Source organism: Theropithecus gelada, chromosome 1, assembly GCF_003255815.1.
Source record: "Theropithecus gelada isolate Dixy chromosome 1, Tgel_1.0, whole genome shotgun sequence".
NCBI classification, from domain to species: Eukaryota; Metazoa; Chordata; class Mammalia; order Primates; family Cercopithecidae; genus Theropithecus; species Theropithecus gelada.
The window spans coordinates 125,403,184-125,423,977 of NC_037668.1; the positions used below are offsets into that span (position 1 = coordinate 125,403,184).

General features: G+C 37.5%; 1 protein-coding gene across 1 annotated transcript in view; it reads right to left on the reverse strand.

Annotated features, from left to right (window-relative positions):
- DPYD (dihydropyrimidine dehydrogenase) overlaps positions 1-20,794 on the reverse strand; it is an 849,957-nt gene that overhangs the window by 99,709 nt on the left and 729,454 nt on the right. The window lies entirely within an intron of this gene.

Below are 20,794 nucleotides of genomic sequence, written 5' to 3' on the forward strand. Positions count from 1 at the left end.
GCTCGGGAAACTTACAATTGTGGCAGAAGGCGAGAGGGAAGCAAAGGCACATCTTACATGGTGGCAGGCAAGAGATGAGTGAAGAGGGAAGAACCCCTTATAAAACTATCAGATCTTGGGGGGCGGAGCAAGATGGCCGAATAGGAACAGCTCCAGTCTCCAACTCCCAGTGCGAGCGACACAGAAGACCGGTGATTTCTGCATTTTCAACTGAGGTACTGGGTTCATCTCACTGGGGAGTGCCGGACGATCGGTGCTGGTCAGCTGCTGCAGCCCAACCAGCCAGAGCTGAAGCAGGGCGAGGCATCGCCTCACCTGGGAAGGGCAAGGGGGAAGGGAATCCCTTTTCCTAGCCAGGGGAACTGAGACACACAACACCTGGAAAATCGGGTAACTCCCACCCCAATATTGCGCTTTAAGCAAACAGGCACACCAGGAGATCATATCCCACACCTGGCCGGGAGGGTCCCACGCCCACGGAGCCTCCCTCATTGCTAGCACAGCAGTCTGTGATCTACCGGCAAGGCAGCAGCGAGGCTGGGGGAGGGGCGCCCGCCATTGCTGAGGCTTAAGTAGGTAAACAAAGCTGCTGGGAAGCTCGAACTGGGTGGAGCTCACAGCAGCTCAAGGAAACCTGCCTGTCTCTGTAGACTCCACCTCTGGGGGCAGGGCACAGAAAACAATAACAAAGCAGCAGAAAGCTCTGCAGACGCAAACGACTCTGTCTGACAGCTTTGAAGAGAGCAGTGGATCTCCCAACACGGAGGTTGAGATCTGAGAAGGGACAGACTGCCTGCTCAAGTGGGTCCCTGACCCCTGAGTAGCCTAACTGGGAGACATCCCCCACTAGGGGCAGTCTGACACCCCACACCTCACAGGGTGGAGTACACCCCTGAGAGGAAGCTTCCAAAGCAAGAATCAGACAGGTACACTCGCTGTTCAGAAATATTCTATCTTCTGCAGCCTCTGCTGCTGATACCCAGGCAAACAGGGTCTGGAGTGGACCTCAAGCAATCTCCAACAGACCTACAGCTGAGGGTCCTGACTGTTAGAAGGAAAACTATCAAACAGGAAGGACACCTACACCAAAACCCCATCAGTACATCACCATCATCAAAGACCAGAGGCAGATAAAACCACAAAGATGGGGAAAAAGCAGGGCAGAAAAGCTGGAAATTCAAAAAATAAGAGCGCATCTCCCCCGGCAAAGGAGCGCAGCTCATCGCCAGCAACGGATCAAAGCTGGACGGAGAATGACTTTGACGAGATGAGAGAAGAAGGCTTCAGTCCATCAAATCTCTCAGAGCTAAAGGAGGAATTACGTACCCAGCGCAAAGAAACTAAAAATCTTGAAAAAAAAGTGGAAGAATTGACGGCTAGAGTAATTAATGCAGAGAAGGTCATAAACGAAATGAAAGAGATGAAAACCATGACACGAGAAATACGTGACAAATGCACAAGCTTCAGTAACCGACTCGATCAACTGGAAGAAAGAGTATCAGCGATTGAGGATCAAATGAATGAAATGAAGCGAGAAGAGAAACCAAAAGAAAAAAGAAGAAAAAGAAATGAACAAAGCCTGCAAGAAGTATGGGATTATGTAACAAGACCAAATCTACGTCTGATTGGGGTGCCTGAAAGTGAGGGAGAAAATGCAACCAAGTTGGAAAACACTCTTCAGGATATCATCCAGGAGAACTTCCCCAACCTAGTAGGGCAGGCCAACATTCAAATCCAGGAAATACAGAGAACGCCACAAAGATACTCCTCGAGAAGAGCAACTCCAAGACACATAATTGCCAGATTCACCAAAGTTGAAATGAAGGAAAAAATCTTAAGGGCAGCCAGAGAGAAAGGTCGGGTTACCCACAAAGGGAAGCCCATCAGACTCACAGCAGATCTCTCGGCAGAAACTCTACAAGCCAGAAGAGAGTGGGGGCCAATATTCAACATTCTTAAAGAAAAGAATTTTAAACCCAGAATTTCATATCCAGCCAAACTAAGTTTCATAAGTGAAGGAGAAATAAAATCCTTTACAGATAAGCAAATGCTTAGAGATTTTGTCACCACTAGGCCTGCCTTACAAGAGACCATGAAGGAAGCACTCAACATGGAAAGGAACAACCGGTACCAGCCATTGCAAAAACATGCCAAAATGTAAAGACCATCGACGCTAGGAAGAAACTGCATCAACTAACGAGCAAAATAACCAGTTAATATCATAATGGCAGGATCAAGTTCACACATAACAATCTTAACCTTAAATGTAAATGGACTAAATGCTCCAATTAAGAGACACAGACTGGCAAACTGGATAAAGAGTCAAGACCCATCAGTCTACTGTATTCAGGAGACCCATCTCACACGCAGAGACATACATAGGCTCAAAATAAAGGGATGGAGGAAGATTTACCAAGCAAATGGAGAACAAAAAAAAGCAGGGGTTGCAATCCTAGTCTCTGATAAAACAGACTTTAAACCATCAAAGATCAAAAGAGACAAAGAAGGCCATTACATAATGGTAAAGGGATCAATTCAACAGGAAGAGCTAACTATCCTAAATATATATGCACCCAATACAGGAGCACCCAGATTCATAAAGCAAGTCCTTAGAGACTTACAAAGAGACTTAGACTCCCATACAATAATAATGGGAGACTTCAACACTCCACTGTCAACATTAGACAGATCAACGAGACAGAAAGTTAACAAGGATATCCAGGAATTGAACTCATCTCTGCAGCAAGCAGACCTAATAGACATCTATAGAACTCTCCACCCCAAATCGACAGAATATACATTCTTCTCAGCACCACATCGTACTTACTCCAAAATTGACCATATAATTGGAAGTAAAGCACTCCTCAGCAAATGTACAAGAACAGAAATTATAACAAACTGTCTCTCAGACCACAGTGCAATCAAACTAGAACTCAGGACTAAGAAACTCAATCAAAACCGCTCAACTACATGGAAACTGAACAACCTGCTCCTGAATGACTACTGGGTACATAATGAAATGAAGGCAGAAATAAAGATGTTCTTTGAAACCAATGAGAACAAAGATACAACATACCAGAATCTCTGGGACACATTTAAAGCAGTGTGTAGAGGGAAATTTATAGCACTAAATGCCCACAAGAGAAAGCAGGAAAGATCAAAAATTGACACTCTAACATCGCAATTAAAAGAACTAGAGAAGCAAGAGCAAACACATTCCAAAGCTAGCAGAAGGCAAGAAATAACTAAGATCAGAGCAGAACTGAAGGAGATAGAGACACAAAAAACCCTCCAAAAAATCAATGAATCCAGGAGTTGGTTTTTTGAAAAGATCAACAAAATTGACAGACCACTAGCAAGACTAATAAAGAAGAAAAGAGAGAAGAATCAAATCGACGCAATTAAAAATGATAAAGGGGATATCACCACCGACCCCACAGAAATACAAACTACCATCAGAGAATACTATAAACACCTCTACGCAAATAAACTGGAAAACCTAGAAGAAATGGATAATTTCCTGGACGCTTACACTCTTCCAAGACTAAACCAGGAAGAAGTTGAATCCCTGAATAGACCAATAGTAGGCTCTGAAATTGAGGCAATAATTAATAGCCTACCAACCAAAAAAAGTCCAGGACCAGATGGATTCACAGCTGAATTCTACCAGAGGTATAAGGAGGAGTTGGTACCATTCCTTCTGAAACTATTCCAATCAATAGAAAAAGAGGGAATCCTCCCTAACTCATTTTATGAGGCCAACATCATCCTGTTACCAAAGCCTGGCAGAGACACAACAAAAAAAGAGAATTTTAGACCAATATCCCTGATGAACATCGATGCAAAAATCCTCAATAAAATACTGGCAAACCGGATTCAACAACACATCAAAAAGCTTATCCACCATGATCAAGTGGGCTTCATCCCTGGGATGCAAGGCTGGTTCAACATTCGCAAATCAATAAACATAATCCAGCATATAAACAGAACCAAAGACAAGAACCACATGATTATCTCAATAGATGCAGAAAAGGCTTTTGACAAAATTCAACAGCCCTTCATGCTAAAAACGCTCAATAAATTCGGTATTGATGGAACGTACCTCAAAATAATAAGAGCTATTTATGACAAACCCACAGCCAATATCATACTGAATGGGCAAAAACTGGAAAAATTCCCTTTGAAAACTGGCACAAGACAGGGATGCCCTCTCTCACCACTCCTATTCAACATAGTGTTGGAAGTTCTGGCTAGGGCAATTAGGCAAGAGAAAGAAATCAGGGGTATTCAGTTAGGAAAAGAAGAAGTCAAATTGTCCCTGTTTGCAGATGACATGATTGTATATTTAGAAAACCCCATTGTCTCAGCCCAAAATCTCCTTAAGCTGATAAGCAACTTCAGCAAAGTCTCAGGATACAAAATTAATGTGCAAAAATCACAAGCATTCTTATACACCAGTAACAGACAAACAGAGAGCCAAATCAGGAATGAACTTCCATTCACAATTGCTTCAAAGAAAATAAAATACCTAGGAATCCAACTTACAAGGGATGTAAAGGACCTCTTCAAGGAGAACTACAAACCACTGCTCAGTGAAATAAAAGAGGACACAAACAAATGGAAGAACATACCATGCTCATGGATAGGAAGAATCAATATCGTGAAAATGGCCATACTGCCCAAGGTAATTTATAGATTCAATGCCATCCCCATCAAGCTACCAATGAGTTTCTTCACAGAATTGGAAAAAACTGCTTTAAAGTTCATATGGAACCAAAAAAGAGCCCGCATCTCCAAGACAATCCTAAGTCAAAAGAACAAAGCTGGAGGCATCACGCTACCTGACTTCAAACTATACTACAAGGCTACAGTAACCAAAACAGCATGGTACTGGTACCAAAACAGAGATATAGACCAATGGAACAGAACAGAGTCCTCAGAAATAATACCACACATCTACAGCCATCTGATCTTTGACAAACCTGAGAAAAACAAGAAATGGGGAAAGGATTCCCTATTTAATAAATGGTGCTGGGAAAATTGGCTAGCCATAAGTAGAAAGCTGAAACTGGATCCTTTCCTTACTCCTTATACGAAAATTAATTCAAGATGGATTAGAGACTTAAATGTTAGACCTAATACCATAAAAATCCTAGAGGAAAACCTAGGTAGTACCATTCAGGACATAGGCATGGGCAAAGACTTCATGTCTAAAACACCAAAAGCAACGGCAGCAAAAGCTAAAATTGACAAATGGGATCTAATTAAACTAAAGAGCTTCTGCACAGCAAAAGAAACTACCATCAGAGTGAACAGGCAACCTACAGAATGGGAGAAAATTTTTGCAATCTACTCATCTGACAAAGGGCTAATATCCAGAACCTACAAAGAACTCCAACAAATTTACAAGAAAAAAACAAACAACCCCATCAAAAAGTGGGCAAAGGATATGAACAGACATTTCTCAAAAGAAGAGATTCATACAGCCAACAGACATATGAAAAAATGCTCATCATCACTGGCCATCAGAGAAATGCAAATCAAAACCACAATGAGATACCATCTCACACCAGTTAGAATGGCAATCATTAAAAAGTCAGGAAACAACAGGTGCTGGAGAGGATGTGGAGAAATAGGAACACTTTTACACTGTTGGTGGGATTGTAAACTAGTTCAACCATTATGGAAAACAGTATGGCGATTCCTCAAGGATCTAGAACTAGATGTACCATATGACCCAGCCATCCCATTACTGGGGATATACCCAAAGGATTATAAATTATGCTGCTATAAAGACACATGCACACGTATGTTTATTGCAGCACTATTCACAATAGCAAAGACTTGGAATCAACCCAAATGTCCATCAGTGACAGATTGGATTAAGAAAATGTGGCACATATACACCATGGAATACTATGCAGCCATAAAAAAGGATGAGTTTGTGTCCTTTGTAGGGACATGGATGCAGCTGGAAACCATCATTCTTAGCAAACTATCACAAGAACAGAAAACCAAACACCGCATGTTCTCACTCATAGGTGGGAACTGAACAATGAGATCACTTGGACTCAGGAAGGGGAACATCACACACCGGGGCCTATCATGGGGAGGGGGGCGGGGGGAGGGATTGCATTGGGAGTTATACCTGATGTAAATGACGAGTTGATGGGTGCAGCAGACCAACATGGCACAAGTATACATATGTAACAAACCTGCACGTTATGCACATGTACCCTACAACTTAAAGTATAATAATAATAAATAAATTAAAAAAAAAAAAAAAACAACTATCAGATCTTGTGAGAACACACTCACTATCACAAGAACAGCATGGAGGAAACTGCCCCCATGATCCAATCACCTCTCACCAGGTCCCACCCTTGACACATGGGGATTATGGGGGTTACAATTCAAGATGAGATTTGGGTGGGGACACAAAATCTAACCATATAAATGAACTTTCACCAGGTTCCACCCTTGACACATGGGGATTATGGGAGTTACAATTCAAGATGAGATTTGGGTGGTGGCACAAAATCTAACCATACAAATGAACTTTTCCATTTCATAATTTTTCACAGGGCTCAAGAGCCAGCTACCCCTCTGGAAACAGTTACAATTTATCTGGAAATCTATATTAATCCTCATAGGCTGGTTGTACTGTGGTAATAATAGACCCTTAAATCTTAGTGGCTTAACAAAATAAAAGTTCCTTTCTTCCAAAAAAAAAAGTCTGCTGTGTCTCTAGCTGTGCTAATACATGGTATCTGACCACCTAGGCCATCCATTTTATGTTGCCACCATCTCAGCATGAGACTTCAGTGTTCATCGTGGCAGAGGAAGGGAGTAGGGGGAACTGAGTGCCAGTGCTTAAATGCTTCCAGCCAAAAGAGTCATACACTACACTTTGCTCACATTTCATTGACTAAAGTAAGTCACTTACTTATATGGAACACCAAGGGGCAGGAAGGTTTGCCTGTCTTATAAAACCAGAGGGGACAAAGAATAGAAAATATTAGCAAGCACTAGCAAAATCTACCACAAATGCCAAAAGCATGCAGAGTTAGATGGCCTTCCAGCCTTACTCTATATCTCAGTGAAGATTATACACATTAGCACTGGAATCATTTTATTTTCCTAGGAGGACTGGATTACCACAAATACCATGTGTTTGCCTTTGTTTGTTTCACTTGGGACTTACATTAAGTGGAAAGAAAGACTTGGTAACATTTAGGGTTTGAAAGACGCCCAGATCGACATTCTTCAGCTCAGCTGGGCTGGGCTGAGCAAATGAAGAGACTAACGGCCAGCACAAGACCTAGAAAAGGCTCTATAGTTTGAGATGAAATGGGATAAAATTGATAAGTAGGGAAGACAAGCGAAATGCTTTAAAGATGTATTGCAACAAATCTTCAAAAGGCACAGTCTTGACAGTGAAACAATCCACAGCAGACTGGCCAGCATGGTGTAAGGGCTGGGAGTGAAGGCTTCAGGGCACTTCCAGTCTATGAGGCACTTCACAAACAGTGCCTGAAGCTGCAAATCAAAGGCTTCTCAGTGTAACATTAGTCACATTTTCTGTGCACGTTGTAGTCACATCTTCTCAGACACATTTCGAGGGGTCACCTGTGACTAAGAAGCACAGAACTATTATAGGGCATGGATTTGAGCTACCAATAACATTGCTTTTTAAGATTATACAGCACAAAATAGAGTGGATATTTGATAATTAGGTGGTTAACTAGATCAATATGGGTAACCAAATAGAGTAACCAGGTTTCTAAGAAGAAAAGGAAAGGAGATGGATATTTTATCTGAATGTCTAAACTGATTTGGTTAAGTGTGAGAATGCCAATTATTCAGGGCAACTGAAGATATCCTCACCTATTCTTCCTAAGCTCCCAGGGTTTGGGTAAAGCGGTTCAATATCAGTTATGATCCATATCATCTTGAAGCTAAAAATAAATTTAATTATGGTCTGTTTTGTTTGACGTTTTTTGGTAAATTAAATCCCCCTTTTATTATTCCAAACAGCAGACATTTCAATTTTTTCCCCTGAAATCTTAGATGAGGACAAATTGGCATAAAGCTCAATATAATTATAATTTCTGTTGACTCTTTACATTATCAAAATGACTCCTTTGACTCCTATAATTACCAGAAAATTATATCTTCAAACTAATATTCCCTTTATTCAAGTGAGCAGATGGGCTTAACGGGAGATATAACAAATACATGTTTTTCTCAGGAAGAGTATCAGGGGCATAGCTCAAAATTACAGAGAGGTATTTTCTTTACTCCATAAAATGAGGATTGGGAACAAAGCTAACTGGTTTGCTATAAATGTCCACTGATTTTGTAAAGATCATAGAAGGAAAGGTATGGCATGAATTCAAAGCTAGAATTTGAATTCAAGTTTTAACTTACATGGATATAGTAATGATTTCTTTTTAAATCTTCAATCTCCACCCAAACAAGAACAATCCTCATTTTTTTTTCATGGTTTAAAAGTAACATCAGAATTAATGTGGACAACTTGCGTGGAATATGAAAAGCACTTTTATACAAGTTTTAAGTATATAATTAATATTAATAAGGTGCATTCTGATTAAAGTAGTTATATTGGATGACGTATGAGGAATTATACCTAACTACCTCCATGGATGTGACAAAAGAAGTAATTGCATTTGTATTTGGCAATTAGATATCAATTTGATGTAGTAAGGAGAAATGCGGAATCATAATTTGTATATGCATGATGGACAAAAGGAAGGAACTTATGGGAGAATGACAACACAATGAAAATGTTGTATGGCTTACATTTTATTTCAGGCATGCAATGGTGCATTGTGATAAGGCAGTTGTAGTGGCTGCAGATTCAAAAAGCACATTGCTGCCCAAATTCCTAGACCCGGTGACCTGTTGGGACTCCACACTCAGACAGGGAAGTGGAAATCCATGTTCTGTACTATCTCATCCTATATCTCAATGTCCATGCAGGCACTGACAATTGATCACACACCTCTGCTGGGTTAGGCTTTGCATCACAAGCTTCCTCTATACAGGGCTCCCAGCAGGTACTACCAAATGATTAGAGTTGTGCTGTAAAATGAACCAACTTACCCCTGGGATGAGAGAAACCAAGCTGGGGAGGCTTAGAGGACTTCACAAACTATTCTGGTTATAAGCAATGCAAAACTACCTCTTCCCATAACTTGAGGGACTCCCAACAGCCCCTCCACTAACAGTTCATGTTAAATTCAGATGTTAACTTTCGGCAACAGCAGTAGACACCTCCTTTCTGCCTATTTTAGGAAGAATGATGGACTACTTATGACAGTTCACTGCCCAAACCTAAAGTTAATTAATTTATCTCCATTTTACCTGGAAAGTGAACACTTCTGAATTATTTAGAAGCTTTTCGTGATAGGAGGCGCTTCAAAAGACAAAGATGCTAACTTTTGATCAGATTAAACAAAACTAAGGTAGTAAAATCATGGTATTAATAGGTTAAGAGAACTTCTAAAAACAATTTGTAAGTACCACCTGAAAAATCTGCACAAAGGAGAGAAGAAATCAACTTATAAGTATTGCTGAAATGTTTCTATATACCCCAATATTACCAATATATTTTGGATATGAATATATCACATATTCAGAATTACCCCAAATTGCGTATCTATCTATGCATCTGCATGTTACGAATACTTATAATAGCAACTGCCATGTATTGATTGCTTACAACTACATGCTATATACTTTAGATACAGGATTTCTCTTTTTTATCACAGAAGACTTCTGTGTACATATACGATTTCTAATCTTACAAAGTACTGCAAAATAGCTAATCATCATCTCAGTTTGCTTTTACATAAATGGAGGATTGTGGGATCCATGTAGCTGTTCCAAGCTCACCCGGTAGTAAGGCATCACGCCTGGATTTAAACTCAGACCTGCTGGGTTCCAAGCACTCTCCTTCTGTGGTAAGCTTTTGACTACAGCACATTGACTTATTTGTGGGATCATCACACACTGATGAGATGATCAGAAGCTCAGAACAAGATGGGGCTGTCAAATTTTATCCAACATTTTTTGCTTCTAAGGAGGAATAATCACCATTTATAAAACAGGTGTCTATCTTATTTTTACAGGATATTTGACACTCCAGCATCCTACTTAAGATATTACTCAAACCATCTGATGATATTGAGATGTAGATTAAGTCTCCATAACATGTATGCCACACATTCTGATCTGATAAATTTGGACGTTTGAACTTTCAGGGACTAGTGTTTTGTTTTTTATTTTCCTTCCTCCTGCCCTATGAAATGAACTAAAACAATAAAAAATATTTAGCCTCATGTGATCTGACTACAATCATAGAAAGTGACCTCAATAATATATTTTATATCAAATCATTACCCAAATAACTGATAGAAATGTAAATATCATCTGGAACTTTCCTAACAATAAAATGTAACTGTTTGACAGTCCCAGGGAGAATAACTGCGGGGACAAAGCTGCAATGGGAGAAGATAACATGGACAAGAAATACACGGCCATACAATGAACTTGAAGAAAAATGGCTTTCATCCCCTTCCCTTCTCCTCTTTTCTGGGTTAGCTCCAAGAACAGTCATTACGGTAAAAAAAAAAAGTCTCCCAAAAACGTTATCATAGACACATAGGAGTAAACTGCAAGAGCCTACCAGCAGGTCTTCATCATAGATTTTCCATTTTAAGATTATATATACTCATCGATAAAATTAAATTTTCTAATGATTAAAGTTTACATTTTGAAAACATTATCATACATTTATTCTGGGTGCAAGTTCTTCATGAGATACAAGTATATGAATATTTTCTCCCAATCTGTGACTTGAGTTTTCATTTTTTAAATTGTATCTTTTGATGAGCATAAGTTAATTGCGATGAAGCATAATTCATCTATATTTTCTTGTATGGTTAGTGTTTTTTTGGTATCCTGTCCAAGACATTTTTCCTTTCCCCAAGGTTATAAAGATATTTACTTAATGTTTTCTTTTAAAAATGTACAGTTTGAAGGCAAGGAATATATGCCTTCTGTTCAATTTTGCTGTGAATCTAAAACTCTAAAAAAAAAATCGTATAGTCTTACCTTATAAAAGAGTTTACTTTTTTGTATGATATATTTAAAATTACTTCTTGTCCTGTGAGAGGTAGATATGAGGTTCATTTTTTAATATGGGTATCCATTAATTCCAGTACTATTTATTGAAACAGCTTTCTTTTCTCCATTGGATTGCTTTTGCAACTCTGTCAAAAATCAATTTAGTGTATATGTGTGGGTTTATTTCTGGACTTTCTATCCATTCCATTGATCTATTTGTCTACCCTGACACCCAAACACACTTGCTTGATTACTGTAGATTTATAGAAAATCTTGAAGGCAGATAGTACAAATTCTCCCACCTTCCACTTTGTTCTCCTTTTTCAAGATTGTTTTGGCTATTCTAGTTTGTCTGAATTCCAGTGTAAATTTTAGCATAACTTCTCAATTTCTAAAAAACACATGTTGGAATTTTGATTGGGATTATGATGTGTATACAGATCAATCCAGTGAGAAATAACATCTTAATATATCTTATCAATGATTTAAGTGTTCTTCAATTTTTCTTCAGCAGTTCTTAACTTCTATTTTAGATGCAAGGGTACATATGCAGGTTTGTAATAAAGGTAAACTTGTGTCATGGGGGTTCACTATACAGGTTATTTTGTCACTCAGGTATTAAGCCTAGTACCCAGTAGTTATTTTTTTCCTGATCCTCTCCCTCCTTGCACCTTCCATCCTCAAGTAGGCCCCAGTATTTGCTGTTCCCCTCTTTGTGTCTATGTATTCTCATTATTTAGCTCCCACTTATGAGTGAGAACATGCAGTGTTTAGTTTTCTGTTCCTGCATAAGTTTGCGAAGGATAATGGCCTCCAGCTCCATCCATGTTCCCACAAAAGACACAGTCTCGTTCCTTTTTATGGCTGCATAGTATTCCATAGTGTATATGTACCACATTTTCTTTATCCAGTCTGTCACTGATGGCCATTTAGGTTGATTTAATGTCTTTGCTATTGTGAATAGTGCTGCAATAAACATACGTGTTCATGTGTCTTTATGGTAGAATGATTTCTGTTCCTTTGGGTATATATTCCGCAGTGGAATTGCTGGGTAGAATAGCAGTTCTATTTTTAGCTCTTTGAGGAACCAATACACTGCTTTCCACAATGGTTGAACTAATTTGCACTCCCACGGACAGTGTACAAGCATTCTGTTTTCTATGCAACCTCACCAGTATCTATTATTTTTTTGACTTTTTATTAATAGCCATTCTGATTGGTGAGAGATGGTATCTGAATATGGTTTTATGTGCATTTCTCTAATGATTAGTGACACTGAGCTTCTTTTCATATGCTTGTTGGCTTCATGTATTCACATGGCTGTGAAAGCAATTCTTCTTTCAGTGCAGATATTACATATATTTTAATTTGTTCCTAAGTATTTTATAGTTTTTAGATGCCATTGTAAATGACATGTAAGAATTTTAATTTTCAGTTCATTGTTCCAATTGTTCATGTAGAACAGAACTATTTTTGTATATTGTTTTTGTATTATGAAACTTCGTTAAATTCACTTATTATTTTAATAGTGTATTTATAGGTTCTTTAGGATTTTCTATGTACACAATCTTACCATCTGCAAATAAAGAGAGTGTAAGCCCATTTTTTTTCCAATCTAGATATCATTTCTTTATTTTTATGATCTTATTGCACTGGTTAGGACTTCCAGTACAATACTGAACAGAAGTATAGATGTAGAAAGAATGGACATTCTTGCCCAGCTCTTGATCTTCAGAGAAAATAATTTATCCTTTCAACATTAAGTATGATACTAGCTATAGAACTTTTGTAGACATTTCCTTCTATTAATGAATTGCTGAAGGCCATTATTATGTTTGGATTTTGGATTTTGTCAAATGTTTTTGCTGATCTAAGGACTTATAACCAGAATACATTAAGAACTCCTAAAACTCAATTAAAAAATTAAAAAATGGGCAAAATATTTGAATAGACACTCCACAGAGGAAGATACACGGATGGCCAATAAGAACATAAAGAAGTGTTACATCATCTTATTAGGGAGATGAAAATTAAAATCACAGTGAGATACCAATACATACGTACTAGAATAGCTGAAACTAAAAAGACTGAGAATATCAAAAGGTGGCTGGAACATAGAAGAACCAAACACCCACCCACAGCTGGTAGGACTGTGAAATAATAAAGCCACTTTGGACATCTGTTTGGAAGCTTCTTGTAAAACTTACGCATCCACCTTATGATTGAGAAATTATACTCCTATGTACTAGCTAAGAGAAATGAAAACATGTTCACAAAAAGAGTTATGCAAGTATGTTTATAGTAAAAATATTCATTACACCAAAAAATTAAAAACAGCCTAAATATAATTTTGAGTAAATAAATTGTGGTATTTTAATAAAATATAGTATTATTTACCAACAAAAATAAACTAATACCTACAATAATATGAAAAAATATCCGCAATATTGTAGCGAATGAAAGTTGCCACACACACAAAAATACATATTCTGTAGAATTACATTTATGTGTTGCTAAAAAACATGAACCAACTAATCTACGGTGACAGGTGTTAGATGGTGTTTGCGTCTGGTGGTGGCAAAGGAAGAGGTAATGGCTGGAAAAGTGCACAAAGCATCTTCTGAGGTGTTGGCAATGTTGCATGCTTTGGCAGAGATGAGGATTTCACGGATATATGTGTTTGTCATAACTTGTCAAATGGTTCATTTAAGACCTCTGTATTTTTCCTCTATGTAATTTATATTTCAATAAAGAAAAATAAGTGGCATAGAAGATACAAAACTTTTGAAGTTGTAAATAGGAAATTATAGTATCCTCTTGTGAGACTGTCATTATGCATTTGGTAAGGATCTTGCTGTTGACATTTATCCATTTCTTTGGACACTACTTTATTCTCTGTGTTGAATAACTTGCCAGAAAAGAAAAAAATAGATAATTAGATATCTACATATAATATTACCACAACCATATAACAATAGTTTTATGAAATTGTGTTATTTCAGTTTTATTTTTTTATTAGTATAAATTTAAGAGGTACAAGTGCAGTTTTGTTACATGGAGATATTGCATAGTGGTGAAGTTTGAGCTTTTAGTGTAACCATCACATGAATAATGTACATTGTACCCATTAAGCAATTCCTCATCTCACATCCTACTTCTACCCAGTTCCTCATCCTACACCCTGCTTCTACCCTCCCACTGTTTTGAGTCTCCAATGACTATTATTCCACACTCTATGTGCATGTGTACACATTAATTAGCTTCCACTCACAAGTGGGAACATACAGTATTTGACTCTCTTTTCTTGAGTTGTTTCACTTAAAATAATGGCCTCCAGAGGGCGCAGTGGCTCATGCTTGTAAGCTCAGAACTTTGGGAAGCTGAGGTGAGTGGATCACTTGAGGTCAGCAGCTTGAGACCAGCCTGGCCAACATGGAGAAACCCTGTCTCTACTAAAACTACAAAAATTAGTTGGGCGTGGTGACAGGCGCCTGTAATCCCAGCTACTTGGGAGGCTGAGGCAAGAGAATCAGTTGAACCTGAGAGGCAGGGTTACAGGGAGCCGAGAACGTGCCATTATTGCACTTCAGTCTGGCTGACAGAGCAAGACTGTGTGCGGATCACGAGGTCAGGAGATCGAGACCATCCTGGTTAATATGGTGAAACCCCGTCTCTACTAAAAAAAAAAAAAGTACAAAAAAACTAGCCGGGCAAGGTGGCGGGCGCCTGTGGTCCCAGCTACTTGGGAGGCTGAGGCAGGAGAATGGCGTGAACCCGGGAGGCGGAGCTTGTAGTGAGCTGAGATCTGGCCACTGCACTCCAGCCTGGGCGACAGAGCGAAACTCCGTCTCAAAAAAAAAAAAAAAAGTTAAAAAAGTTAAAAAAAGATAATGGCTTCAAGATCCATCCATGTTGCTGTAAAAGACACTATTTCATTCTTTTTTTATGGCTGAATAGTATTCTACATTTTCTTTATTATCTGTCAACGTACATTTAGCTTTATTCCATATCTTTGCTATCGTGAACAGTGCTGCCATAAACCTATGAATGCAAGTATCTTTTTGATGTAGTGATGTCTTTTCCTTTGGATATAAACCCAGTAGCGCGACTGCTGAATTGAATGGTAGTTTTATTTTTAGTCCTCTGAGAAATCTGTATATTCTTTTCCACAGGGTTTAAACTAATTTACATTCCCACCAAAAATGTATAAACATTCCCTTTTTTTCCCCCACATCCTCACCAATATCTGTTATTTTTTTACTGTTTAATAAGAGCCATTCTGACTGGTGTAAGATAATATCTCATTGTGGTTTTATTTTACATATCTCTGATGATTAGTGATGTTGAACAGTTTTTCATATGCTTGATGGGGTTTGTCTTCTTTTGCAAAATGTCTGTTCATGTCCTTTGCCTACTTTTTAATAGGGGTTATTTCTTTGTTGTTGTTGACTTGTTCGAGTTCTTTGTAAATTCTGGGTGACAGTCCCCTGCTGGATACGTAGTTTGCATATATTTTCTCCCATTCTGTAGGCCCTCTGTTATCCCAATTATTTTATTTGCTGTGTAGAGGCTTTTTACTTTAAGTCCCATTTGTCTATTTTCAGTTTTGTTGCATTTGCTTTGAGGTCTTTGTCATAATTATTTTTGCCTAGATTAATGCCCAGAAGAGTTTTCCTTACATTTTTTTCTAGTATTTTTATAGTTTCAGATCTTACATTTAAATCTTTGATGAATGATTTTTGGTGCATTTTTAAATATGGTTAGTGATAGGAGTACAATTCAATTTGTATGCATATGGCAATCCAATCATCTCAGCACTATTTACTGAAAAAGGTGCCCTTGTTCTAGTGTATGCTTTTCGTCAACTTTGTCAAATGTCAGTTGGCTGTAGATATGTGGCTTTATTTCTGGGTTCTCCATTCTGTTCCATTGATCCATATATCTATTTTTATACCAGTACCATGCTGTTTTTGTTACTACAGCCTAATTGTATCATTTGAGGTCAGGTAATGTGATGACTCCAGCTTTGTTCTTTTTGTCAAATTTGCTTTGGCTATTTGGACTCTTTTTTGGTTCCATATGAATTTTAGAATTGTTTTATCAATAACTGAGAATGATGTATCTGGTCATATGGATATAATTTTGGTTTCTATTATCAAAACAAATCCTTGTTTTCAGAGTTGCTGTACAACCACCATGACAGCATTTCTGATTTTAACCTAATGAGAGCCTCTTAATGAGCACAGATTATGTTCATTTATTAATATCACCAATATGCATTTCATCATTTTTAAATACCTACTGAAAGTACAGCAATTTGGCAGGTTTATTGTTTTCTTCTAAAATGACTGCTGCTATTCTTAAAAGGATCTAGCTGGAATTTTAATTATACATTGGCTTTCTTTTTTCCTCCTAAATAAGGATACAACAGGTAATTCATGCAATTTAATTCTATAAACATGTAGCATTGTGTTAGGTGCTTCAAAACTCCAGTATGAATAAGATATTATCTTTCTTTCAAAATGCTTGTAATGACCTGCAGCAATGGACAAGAAGATATACAATTAAAAGAAAATGCAGTACTTGCAATACTAGCTATAGGAACCATGGGCTGTAAGAAAAAGAAAAGGAGTGATTTGACTTTCCTGGAGGCCAAGGAAGAGGGTCATAGACAGCCTTCCAAAAGAAGCAACATTTAAGGTAGATCCTAAAAATATATTAATGATTGATCAGTATGTTCAATTCAGCTACCATGCCATTACTCCTACATGGTAGACATTGCGTTAGGCACTGGCACACAGCCCGGCTTCTAGGCCCTCAAGAAGCTTATAATCTAGGCATATTTTGCCAAGTCAAGAAGGCATAAAGGTTGCTCACCTGTCTATCTCACTCCTTCTATTCTGACTTTTTCCATGCTATTTTTACCAAAGTAGACTCACACATAAAAAGGAACTTTAAGTTCAAAGGTGGTTTCTTTACACATTCTTTTCATTTCTGATGTAACGGAAAAAGTAATGGCTTGGTAAGTCAAGTGACTACTAATTCTTAATGTTACCAATAAGCTTTTTTCTTTCAACATTCATGTAGTCATTAATTCACTTCTTCAATCAATGTTTATTAAGGCATTACCGTGTTCAGTGCATGTCTAGGGAACTGGCATACAAAGATGGATAAGAAAAGTGAGGTTATTTTCTAGTAAATGAAGAGGACTTACAAAAATACAACTGCAATGTGATACTGGTTACAACTAAGGTTCAAAAAGAGAAGGAGACATTAATTCTATTGTAAAGGTCAGGGGATAGCTCAAAGAGAAAGTGATGCTTAAGAACTGGAAGGCCATTCCAGATGTTAGGAACAGTGTGTAGAAATGCATGCAGATCCCAAGTGATCATTAGTTTTTGGCCTCTGCTGTTTTTCTTTCACAGCTGGTATTTAGGAGTCCTGTTCTCATCCCAAGCACCAAACAGTGAATACATTTTCTTCCATGCTATTCCAGTTGTAAAATTTGGGGTTCAAATATTGGACTGTTCAATTTCTTTCATGTTCTTAGCAAGAATGTCAACATAACTCTTATTTCCCATAACTAAAAGTTCCAAATACTAATATTTTATTTTCTAAAATCACTAAAATATATACATTGCCTCCAACTCTATAGATGCATTTCTGGATAAAGTTATATTTGCAATTATATTTTCATTTTAGTAATCTTCACAAGCCCATAGTTAAAACCTTTGGAGCCAGATGTATGGATTTAAAAATATCTTTTGGATTTTAGAAAAGTAAAATGGTACATATACCAAATTTTAACAAACACTCCCTCTCCAGCCCCAGCAAGGTGTGGGGTAACAATCTGGAATCAAGCACATTAATCTCTCTGTAGTAAACACTTAAATGTTCTCTAAGAGGAATAAAGATTATAGCAAGTCTCACATCAGTTCAGGCCAGGTTTTCTGCCGAATGAATTATGTAAAACCATTTGGTTTCAGCATTTTTTGAATTTCAGAATTGTTAATGAGGGATTATGGAACTGTATTGTAATTATTTTCATTGTACAGTTTTATAAAAAAGGTTTAGAGAGATTAAGTAACTTGCCCAAGTTGTCTAGCTAATAAAGAAGCTTCACATAAACCCAGCAGTCTTACTCTTTGCTAATAACTGCTGTCCTACATGCAGTTTCTCCATTGGGTATTTCCAACCTCTGGCCATTCGGAACCAAGTGTGATGCTTCTCTGGCATTCCTCTCCTGCCTCTTTTATTTCACTTCTTTTCCAACTCAAAATTATTTATTGTTTACTTTCTCCATCAAGACAAGCTTGTGTTCTGCTCATTGCTGACTTCTCAATCTCTCACTTTTCTATTGCTATTCTCTTTTTCATTCCTTCTGACAATGCAGATTTTTTGATCCCTCCATGAGAATTACGATGTTAAAATGCAGATTCTCAACACACCTCTGACCCACTGACTCAGGGTCAATGCTGGTGAGGCCTGGGAACCTACATATCTCACGAGCATGCTGCATGGTTTTCAAGCACCAAGAGTTTGACATCAACAGCTCTGTGTTGTGCCAAAGCTGATGATGGTTCTTCTCAGGAATTTGCTCTTCTTGCAGCCACAGATTAAAATGGCTTGCATCATAAGTCTACTAAAATCTAACTACCTGCCCTTCAACAGCCACCTGAAGAAACACTGCTATGGTAGTTTGATCAGTTAATAAGTAAGGTAAGCATAAGAAGAGTATATTAATATGTTAATTACTTGAAAGATAACATGACATACTTGGCCAAATCCTTGTTTCCATAGCCCAAGTCTCATTTTCTCTCCATTGTCAAACACTGCACTGTAATGGGTTTCTTCTAAATATCTATTCTGGTTTATTGTAGCCTGACATATGAGTGAATATCAGGGTAGCAACTGTACTTTCCAAACAAAATTTTCCTGTGTAAAGAAGCCAGATACTTCTAGAGTGTCTTTCCACAAAGGGTCTACATTTTCTCTCATCTCCTTATAGTATGCAGACACTGTGAGGACCACCATACTATTCTTTAGCTAATGAAAGGACAATATGAGTTATTTTCAAAGACACACACACACACACACACACACATGCACATACATACACACACACACACACACACAAGCAGCAGCAACATTAAGAGAGAACAATGAGGAAATCACCTGTATCCTAGATCCAGAGTACTTTGATTCACTATTAGGGATATTAATCTAAAGGGAATAATCATCTATTGTTTTAGTCATGTCAGCCTGCATTGGAGAATCCAGAAGCATAAATCTATTACCAGACCATCTGCTTATTCCTCAAGTTAGTGTTGAGAAATGAATCACTAATATAATCACATAGAAAAATCTTGCTTTTTTTTTTAACAAATGATAATGCTGAAAATTACACTTATAATTTTGATGAAAGCTGAGCTTGACAAAATAAAGTCTGAATCTCAATTCAAACTATTACCAAATCAATTTCCATTTATGTCATTGACACAAGTGCCTTCATCATTACCCATCTTTTATTTGAGTATGTAAGTTTTGAAATGAGTGTGAAAATCCTTTAAAGACAAAACATGACAGTGCAATGCAGCTACTTACATTTCAGCTCACATGGCAACCACCCAAATTTGAGACAATGATTTTATAGATGGTCATAAACTATCATGTCAGAGACAATTTCCTTGAGATATTTACATTGAATGAATGTAAAGCCATTTGTGAATTTTTTTAGTTATAAACAACCTTAGGATATTGATAGTCACTGATAAAGGCAAGAACATTCACTGTCTAAATACTGCAGAGTCAGTTTATGATAATATGATTAGTTACACTAATAATGCTGCTTAGGCACTATCTTGCTAATTACAATATTATAAATATTAATGTCACAGTCTTTCTGTTTGATTGCCACTCATGGAGTCATTCATCATGACATTTTCCTGGAACCCACATTGTAAGATTTTATTTTTTTCCTCCTTTTTTTTTTTTTTTTTTCCATTACTGGACTTGCAATCATACACATTACTCTTGAAGAAGGTTTTTTTTTTTTTTTTTTGCTATCTGTTGGGAGAGGGAAAGTGATATTTTCTGCTAAAGCTAGCCAAATATAAGTCAATTATATGATGTTTCTCTTATTCTTTCTGAGTCCCTAACCCAGTCATCCAAGGCAGAGTACCCAGGGCTTTTGTTTTCCATTCTTTTTCATGTGACCTGCTTCAAGTTAAGATTCATTTGAATTATTAAATGCTTCCTTAAAGAATCTTTTTATACTGCCTCTCTTTTTTTAAAGTTAATTATTGATGTAGTGACAAGCTGAAAAGACTAAGAATTATAATTTTTTCCTCCCTTCATTGAGGGCTCAAGAAATGTCTTCTGACAATGGTTGTCTATTTAGAATAATACAAAGGAAATACAAAGGCAAAATGCTGAATGTTGTTTTAGCAGAGTTGCTAAAATCACTGTATTATAGAAAATGTAAATGTAGTGTATATTTCTTGGAAAATAGCAGTTAGTGAGAAAGTTGGGACATAACCTTTTGAGCCCAGGTTTAACAACACAGCAGAAGGAGTTACAAAAGATACTGATTAGATTTTAATTTTAAAAACTTCCTTACATTATTCAAGACTACAGTGATTTG